The 9,464-nt window shown below is 46.9% G+C and overlaps 1 long non-coding RNA gene across 1 annotated transcript in view; it reads right to left on the reverse strand.

The window, feature by feature from the left end:
• LOC117245294 overlaps window positions 1-9,116 on the reverse strand; it is an 18,259-nt gene extending 9,143 nt beyond the window's left edge. The window contains exon 1 of the long non-coding RNA XR_004499869.1: window positions 9,048-9,116. This is a non-coding gene — a long non-coding RNA (uncharacterized LOC117245294). The remainder of the gene's footprint in view (window positions 1-9,047) is intronic.
• Window positions 9,117-9,464: the final 348 nt, after the last annotated feature.

Here is a 9,464-nt window from a genome sequence, read left to right on the forward strand (position 1 = left end):
CCTGAGGGAGCTGGGAAGGGGCTCAGGCTGGAGCAAAGGAGGCTCAGGGGAATTTCTGGCTCTGCACAAGTCCTGGCAGGAGGGGACAGTGGCACTTGGGGCCATGGGGCAGTGGTGGCCTTGGCAGAGTTAAGGGAATGGTTGGACTCCATGTTCCTTGTTAAAGATCCCTTCCCCTGGAAAGGAGAAAATTCAACAGTTGACACATCTGTCACGAGGTGAAAGCGTTCCAAAAAATCATGGAAAGCATTGGATTGGAATGATGTTCAGTTAATTTGAACATAATAATAAAGCAAGAGATTTGCTTCAAGCACAGCTGGTAAAAGCAAAACCCTCCCAGCAGGTGCCAGGGGCACCAGAATTCCTGGGAAAGGCCTGAGGAACACAGGAGCCTTTAAATCCTCCTTGTCACACTGCACCCTTCATGCTCTGCCCCTGAGGGAACAGTGAGAAGTGTTTCTTCAGTGATTTATTCAATAGGGATCACTACATTCATCAGATAAATCATTTAAGATATTATTTGTCAACTTTTGCTGCTAGAACTGCAAGGAAAAAACTGAGCTCCTGAGGATGTCACAGACAAAAAAGGTTGTGCCTACAAAAAAAGCTTTGCCAAATCTTTGGCAGACCATTATTCCCCAACCCCTGTGCCCAAAGAGCTCCTCCTGCCCAGAGAAAGGCCAGCACAGAGACAAAATTGAGGTTTGCTTTCCAGCATCAAAATGGGGAGAAAATACATATATTTATCTTAAAGGTCGGTTCAGGCATTGAGGTTGCCTAGCAACACTTCCTAGCAACAGCACTGCGGGAAAAGCAGGGAGAGCACGCTCCTACAAGTCAATTAGAAATGGTAATTGGGATGGGAAGATCCCACAGCCCGCTCCAGCTACAAACAACAATGATTTCCTCACTGCTGTCTTTTTAATCAGCACCTTTGGAAATTCATCCCTCCCCCTGCTTCTCTTCACTTCTCCTTCCCAGGTACCAAAACTTTACAGCAGCGACATCAGCAGCATTGGGAGCAACACCTAAAAGGGTAAAACAACTCATTCATCTCCAAATGTCTTTGCAAAAACAGCTCGGGAGACACAGCTGGATCTTCAGCCCCACAGCTGGAACTGGGCTGCTGTGCTCCCCAAAGCTCCTCATCCTCCCCATCCTGGAGCTCCTCATCCTCCCCATCCTGGAGCTCNAGCTCCTCATCCTCCCCATCCTGGAGCTCCTCATCCTCCCCATCCTGGAGCTCACAGCACCTCAGGGAGCTGGCACTGCATCAGCAAATCACTTCTCTGGGCTGCAGCAGATGAGAATGGCTTGGGCTTTTTGGGTTTTTTTAAAAAAAAAGTAATTAAAGTGCTCGGTAATTTCATGTAATTTAATGCAATGTGTTCTGAAATGAGATTTGAGAAGTAAAAAGGCAGGCAAAAGCCTTGAGATGAGAATGATCACCTATTTAAAGCCTTTCATACTTGGGTCTTTCCATCTCAGCAATGAAATTAAATGAAAAGAAAGAGGAAAGAAGAAAGTGATCGTGTGAGGGTTGGTGGCTGATTGGGGTTTAAACAGTCTCATTCACTGATGCCTCCAATATACAGTAATGACAAAAAATAGATTTCCTGCTGCCAAATGACCATAATTTTCTACTTGTTTACTCTTTCCAGAGCCAAAAAGCTATCTCCTACTTAATTCCTTGCAAAAACTCTTCTATGCTTTCATCAGGGTTTTTCCTACACACCCCTCCTTGATAGAACCTGCCACTGATTTGAGGGAGGGAGAGCACAGGATCACTTCAAGGCCTCATTAACTTGGCCATTAACTGAAAAGCTTTTCCATATTTTAAGCCCTTTGACGCTGCTCAAGACTCTCTTAAAAAACCCAAAATGTCATTTTCTCAAGAGATTTTGTGTGGCACACAGGACACCTGCCAGGACAGGTTCCTTTCCCAGTTCCCAAGCCCTGATGGAACGGGGAGCTGTCTCTTCCCTTGGGACACAAGGTGTTTTCTGTGTTTTGTGTCCAGGGCTGTTTTCTGCTCATCCTCCTTGGAAGAACACCCTCAGCTCCCACAGGGTGCAGCTGCTGGGCTGGGAAACACATCTGGACTTGGGGCTGAGGGGTGACATTGCAGCTCCAGCAGCAGCTTTATGACACCATCAAGAGAAAGCTCATCATTCCTGGTGGGGAATCTGCAGCCCCTGGCTGACTGCAGCTCCCTACTCATTTCATAAAGCCCACAGCAAAATCCTCCAGCAGGAGCAGAAGGGGGATAACCACAACTGGGTGGTTTCATGTGCAGCTTGTCAGAGTTATTTGAATGTTCTGTGCAGCCTTTGGCAAGGAGAAGGCTCCCCACGCTTGCCCGAGAGCGATGGGTTTGGTAAGAAGGTGGGGAATAAAAAAGCAGAGACATTCTGATAGTGGGGTTTTTGTGCCAGATCCTGCGTCAGTGAGAGCTGGGGATGGAGCTGCCTACACCTTCCCTTCCCAGAGAGCACAGCAAAAACACCAGGAGCACACTGCACCTCCAGAGCTGTTTCCAGGAGAAAACAAACCAGGGCACATTAAATGCTGCAGGTGCCAGATCCACAGCAAAGAGACAAGTGCTGCCATTCCCAGGTGAACGTGCAGGGATAAACCTCATCCCTCTTCATCTTCATCCCCTCTCAGCCTCTCCAGGGATGGCTGGGGCTGCTCCCCATCCCTGGGTGCTGCTGCTCAGGGATGCTGCCCTGCACCTCCTCTGTCCCAGCCCAGCCTCTCCCGGCTGGAACAGCTCCAGGGCTGATCATTCCAGGGGTGAGCACACACAGAGGGGAACCTGTGCCCAAGCACAGCTTCCAGAAACAGAACCAACCTCAAACAGAACAAACCACATCCCCCAGCCTGAGCCACCCACACCCCCTGGACACAGAGCAGCTCCCTGGGCTTCAATCAGAAGTTACCTGCAATGCCAAGGTCTGGAATTATGCAAACTCTGTGTCAAGAGGGCAGGGAGCAATTTCTGGCCTTTTTCCACTCCTGCACTGCTGAAAATGTGTTTGCTCATCCCTTGAAAGGCCAGAAGAGATTTTCACAAAATAAATGCAAAGGTAAGATTTGAAAGGTAATTTTAGAATTTAAATGAGAAAGCAGTGATTATGCCTTCAGCCCTTCAGGACAGAGAGAAAAGCTTTGGTATAAAGTTAGGTTGGAACCAACTCAAATCAACTATCAGAAAAAATAGAAAGGAAAGGGGGAAAATCCAAAGCCCTTTTCTGCATAAAAATGATGGAACATTGAAATTTCTGCATAAAAATCACGGAATAAAACACCAGTTCAAAGCCTGCCTTCAGCACAAAGGGAGAGAAGGCGTGGGAGGAATATTGGGGGGTAACTCCATAGCAAACCCAGGTCAGTGGCAAAATCTGAGCCTCTGGCAAAGCCTCGAGCTCTCCTGGAGACATCCACCCCAGCCTCATGCTCATTCTGCTTTCCTCTTGTTTCAAACTCCCCTTCTGCCGAGGATCCCGGGTTCCTAACGGGGAATCTGTGGAACACCACCAGCCCCTGTTTGCCCTGGAAATGAGGCAGGAGCACACAGCCCATCCTGCCTGGGAGCCAGGGATGGGACTGGAGCTGCTCCCAGTGATCAGGGCACCAGGAATGTGCTGATCACCCTGCCCTGCCCCAGCAGAGACCCTGCAGCACCAGCTCCCCTTCCCCAGGGGGAACTTTAGGAACTGCTTTTGCTGAGAATGCCTCTGCCTACCCCATCCCAAACCACCCCACAGGACCCAGCCACTGCCTGCAGAACTCTTTCCTACTGAAGACAGCAGAACTGCTCAGCCAGGGGCTTCAGCAGGAGTGTAGGTGGTTATGGAGAGGGATTTTGCCAGCAGTTATGCAAAATCTTTGCAGGCACCCAAATATTTGTCTAAAAGGCAGGGGGGAAGAAAGAACTGACAAAACCCCCAGGTTGGACTGTGATGCCCTGGGAAAATGCCTTTACCTGTAACACACATCAGAGGTGAGTGCAGGGCTCTCTCCCAGAGGAATGCTCCTCACACAAAGCCATTTACACCTGCCCTACTTTGGATGTGGTAAATCCCCACAGCCCCTGGGGCTGACTGGAACTGTGCCCCAGCCCTGGGACAGCAGAGTCTCCTCTCACAGTGACAGGACACCTCATCCTGCTGTCCACATGCAGAAAAGGGAGTTAGTGCCTGCAGTAAACGCATTTCCTCCCTAAAGAATCTCCTTGGAGCGCCTCAAGAGGGGTTTAAAGCACAGGTCAGGAAGCCCAAGTGGTTTTTACACGGAAGGGATGAGACCTGAAAGGCTGCAGGGATGAGAAATGAGACCATTGTGGTTACCACAACTGATCTCAAACCAGATACTGTGAGACAGAGAAAAGGATGGGCACGGTGTGAAAGGCCAGGCATTTTTCAGTGTCCAGCAGCAGGAATTCCCTTGCAGCAGCCTGTGCAGAATTGCAGCTGGGCTCACAGCCAGGCATCCTCAGTCCTGTCACAAAGAACAGCAGCTGGGCTGGGGGAGCTCTCCAGGGCATCCTCCCCCAGTGCAGGGACTCCTCTCCTCAGGGACACACCACGGTTCCTGCAGATGGGGAGCAGGACTCCAGGAATGACTCAAGCCAGCCTGGGGCTCCGTTTAGCCAAGTAAAATAATATTCTGTACCTGTCCTCTGAGGATTTCAGAGCAAAGCTTCCAGCCCTTCAATCACAGGCCACATTCCCATTCCCTGCCTTCACACTATTAACTCAGGATATACACAAATTTCTGCTACAAGGAACAGGCTCCAAGATTCTCCAAGCTGAATATTCTATTAATTTGAATTGGGACTAGTTGTGGTAAATTGATTTTTTTAATGTGTTTATACTCTAAAGGGGCTTTTTTTTTTTTTATTTTTTTCTTTCTTAAATGCTGATTTGCTGAAACTGTGCCTATCCAATAGTCATTACTGAAATGCAGGGAAAGCTGCCAAAAGAAGCAATGCCTTCTGGACTAAACAAGGGATTTATTACTGAGCAACCACAGCACTGGGAAAAATCCATCACAAACTTATTGATTTAAACTGATTGTAAGTAATCACACACAATTTATATTAAGTGAAACATACTGCCATCTAATTTAGACTAAGTGAACAGAATGCTACTACTCTGAATTCTGTTTAAATGCAAACTCTAATTGATACCCAAATAGAAATAATTGAGACTTTCAGAAAACATGAATAAAATATTCTGTTATCTCTGTTTATTATGTATCAATAGATCATTTTTACCTATTTAAGACATGGTTAGACAGCAATTATTATATTTCAGCCTCAGGGCAAGTTGAATGGAATGGGACAGGAGCAGTGTGGAGAGAAGCACTCGATGTGTGAGATGCAGTTTGAGTAACTTCAACTTGATTTTAATAAATAAACCTCAAACTTTGCCTGCCTTCCACCCCAAATGGGATTAAATCAAGTTGTGCAAACTCCAAGATGGATCTCTGAAGTCCAGGGGAAGCACCTTGGGGTGAAAAGGCTCGAGTTATCACTGCAGCCCCACAGGTTCCCTGCCAGATCCCATTCAGGGAATTGTGTTTGGCAGCCCCTCTGTAATGTCACATAACTGGAACCCAAACCTCAGCAGTATCAGCCAGTCCCATCATCAATTTTATTTCTAATTAAAAACCTGAAGGTATTTGCTGTCCTTTTCAACTGTCAGTGTGTAAACACTGACAGGAATTAAAAAAAAATTAAATCTTGATCAGAATTCTCTCTCAGCTGGCTATTAACATTTAAGGATGTAAGAACATATTATTTTTATTAAAAAACCAGCTGTTTACAGCAGGAACACACCAGTGTGCCATAATTCAACACTACACTGCCTCCATGGCTTTTAAAGACCAGAAGCCCCCTCAAACCTTTTCCTATGGCAGTTCCTTCTCAGGTAATTTTTAATTGCAGACTGATACCTCATTTCTCATCAGGATCACTTTGTGCCAGGTCACAACATGAACAATTTGGAATATTCATCCCAAACACTGCTGGTGCAGGCTGGGTGTTGAACCCAACTCCTTTGCAGGGAGCTGCATTTCAATGTGAATTAAAGCAGGAATAAAGTGCTCTGATGCTTTCTGTCAACTTGAGGTTTTTTAAATACTGCTCTAGCACATGTTGCAGTTGTGAGTTTGAAGCTGGGGCTGCAAGGAGCTGCATGCACATGGAACAGGTGTCCATTACTGGCCTTGTTACAATTGAATTAAATCCATTTCCAGAGTGCATTGCACCACTGGGCCCTGAGCAATTTCTTCTGGAGTTTATTAAATTGCTGGATATCCTCCACAAGCTGCAACCATCATTTATTCCTATTTACCTGCTTAGCACGAGCCACCTGGTAGCTGTTCTTTCTGCTCAACCAGACTCTGCCATGTCTGTAAAACTTCCCCTATTTTTATAATAATCTGGCTTTTAACACCAATCCTCCAATCAAACACTGCCAAACACTCCCAGGCAGCTGCTCTGAGATGGGATAATAAACCCTGTCCTGCTGGGCACTGATAAATTGTCCCCCACACACCCACAGCCCTCAGGTAGGACAAGCAGGACTTAAACCTGGAGGAGCTACTACCAGGAGCAAACCCTAATTCACAGGAGTTTTAGAACAGAGTGACTGCCCCTGCACAGCAGCCTTTTAGCAGAGGTTTTTTATCCCATCATGTGAACCTTGCCACATTAACCCTGTTTCTACCCAAACCAGGAACAGCTGCACTGCCCCTTCAAAGTGAGAGGAATTCGCAACTTGGAGTAAGTATGAATCCTTTCTCTGAGGTGTAAAGTTACTTATTAATAAACAGAAGAAAAGCCTTGGTCAGAGATAAACTGTCACAAGGGAAGGAAGTAAAAAAGGTTTATTTTCTCAAGGAATGGCTAAGGTTGAGCAGGCACAGCTGGCAGTTTTCCTGCTGTGTTTTCCCCACTCTGAGTGGGAACACACCCTGTGCACCCAGGGCAAGAAGAACACAGTTCCCACCTGTCCTGGGCCACAAGAACTCATCACTGCCCTGTTTTGGAGCAGGCAGGAGACTGCCAGCATCCCAAAAAGCTCCTGGGAAAGGCCCTTGGTGGTCCCTGCCCTCCTCACCTGGGGCTGGAGCCTCCCACAGGGTGAGGCCACCCAAAGACAAACAAAGGCAGGTTTGGAGAAGGTCTCAGCTCATTTGAGAATGCACTGACCAGCCCAGAGCACAGTTCCAGGCTTTTAGAGAACACGTGGCAAACGTGCTTTCTCAGGAGTCAAAATAAAGATGGACATGAAGCTTCAAACTCTGCAGAATCCAGAAGTGCTTGAACCTGGCTGTCACACAGCAAAGTCCTCTCTTTACACACAGATTCTGCCTTGCCACAACTCCTGGCAGGCCTCTGCTGAGTTCAGTGACTCCAACTTTGCCTCACCACAAGCATTTTGTGACTTTATGAGAACTGAAGCTTTATATGCTTTAGACACCTGGGGATTTTCACAGGTCACCACAGAACTGGGATGCTGAGCTCTTGTCAGAAGTCTGAACGTTTGAGGAGTGAGCAGAGGCGAGCAAATATTTGAGGTGTTGAGCCCCAAAGCCCAGGAGTGAGTGAGCACCTGCAGAAACACGAGGTTTTGGGAGGCAGCTGCATGGAGCAGCTTTGAAGAGGTGTGAGAACATCACCCAACTCCTTTATCTCAGCCCTCGGTGCTTGTGAAGGCAGCAGGGCACAGAGCCTGATTGGCCTCAGGGCTTTTCATCACTGCTGTGATTTTATACCAACGCCAGGTGCAAAGGTGGGGCATTCAGAGGGGCTGCTTTGAGACCAGAAAAAATATGAGATTACAGTGAGATGGAACACTGGTATTATCAAATCAATACTGTACAATAAATACAGCAAGTGAGTTAATCCAATTAGCTGAGTGGAGCAAGATCAGTGTGCTGGTGGAACAGAAAGATTGCGAGAGGCTGAAATTAAATGTACCCAAAAGAGAGGAGCAATGAAAACAACCCTCTAAAACAATGGCTTTGGTGACTGTGTAAGTTTGAAAGCTGAACCTGAGCACAGATGTCATCCTGGGATTTTTTGGAGAGTTTATCCCAGAGGATGAACTGGAACAAGTTTCTCCACAAGTGAAAGCTGGACAATGCCAAAATCCTGCTTGTTAAACTGTTTGTTAAAAGGTATTTAACCTTTGTATTGTAATACACTGCCAAGGAGTAAAACCAGCCCTGGAACACTGCAGATACCTGCACAAGCTTATTAAATTCCCAGTCCTCATCCCCAGTGAATATTCCAGCAGTGGGAACGAGCAGAGAGCTGAGGAAAGGAGAGAGGAGGAACAGGAATTCCAGCTCTCAGCACTGAAATATCCCACAAAACACATCCCACCAGCCCATGGCTGTGTTTGCACAGCTCCACACTGCACAAAGAACAGCCTGGAAAGGAAAACCCACCCTGAATGCTGAAGGGGGAGCTCATGAAAACTGATTTATGCTTGCACATATTCAAATTCTTGCCACACTGAGCATTTCAGCTTTTAAGTTTCACATACAGCTTGAAAGCAAGGCAAAGCCCAAATGTTGGGAAGAACAGCATCTCTTCAGAGGATTAGGAATTAAGTTAACTGCACATTAGAGATAAAATAGTGGAGCACTTGTCTTTATTCCTAATAATAAACATAAGGCATTAAGCTACACGGCATGATGAACTCCTTTCAGCTCCTCACTGCTACTGCTGAGACAGCAGTGTGGTACTTGCACAGAAACACTACAGAAATACAGAGATTAGGTTCAAATTAAGTGAATTTAGGGCAGGCAAAAATGCTCCAGTGCAACCCAGAAGGGATGAGTCTTTGTTCCTGTAAAGAGCAGGTTTCTGTGATTAGGTTCCCCAGTTATACAAAAACCCTCAACAAAGCAAACAACCAGAGAATACTTCAGTCTGTGAGATACAGAGATGCTAAAAATACAAACCACTCCAAGCATGAAACAATCAGCTCCACACACAGAAGGCATCAGCAAAGCCCAAGACTTACCAGAGCCTGGGGGACACAAACACTCTGCACAAGATGGACAAAGCTCTGTCCTCAGCATCAGCCATTATTCAGTGTGATACTGAATTCATCAGCTGCAGCCTGGCCTGGTTCAGGACAGCTGGAGGAAAAGGAGCAGACCAAACCTTCCAGCTCCTCTCCCTCCAAGCCAGGTCAGGGTTGGAGTTCAGCAGCCTAAGATCAAACTCCTGCTTGTTTCCTCCCCTGCCATCCCCTTCCACCTGTGGGAGAATCTTACCTGAAAGCTATTATCCATCAGATCCCAGCCTGAAAACTGAAAACTGCAACCCTTAAAGCACTGAAACAACCCTGGCACCAAAATCCATCTGTTACAGCACAGCTGTGCTTTGCACAGCCCTGGCTGTTCCACTCCTGGGGAAGGTTCCACACCTTTCCCTG

The sequence above is a fragment of the Parus major genome, chromosome 19 (genome assembly GCF_001522545.3).
Source record: "Parus major isolate Abel chromosome 19, Parus_major1.1, whole genome shotgun sequence".
Taxonomy (NCBI): domain Eukaryota; kingdom Metazoa; phylum Chordata; class Aves; order Passeriformes; family Paridae; genus Parus; species Parus major.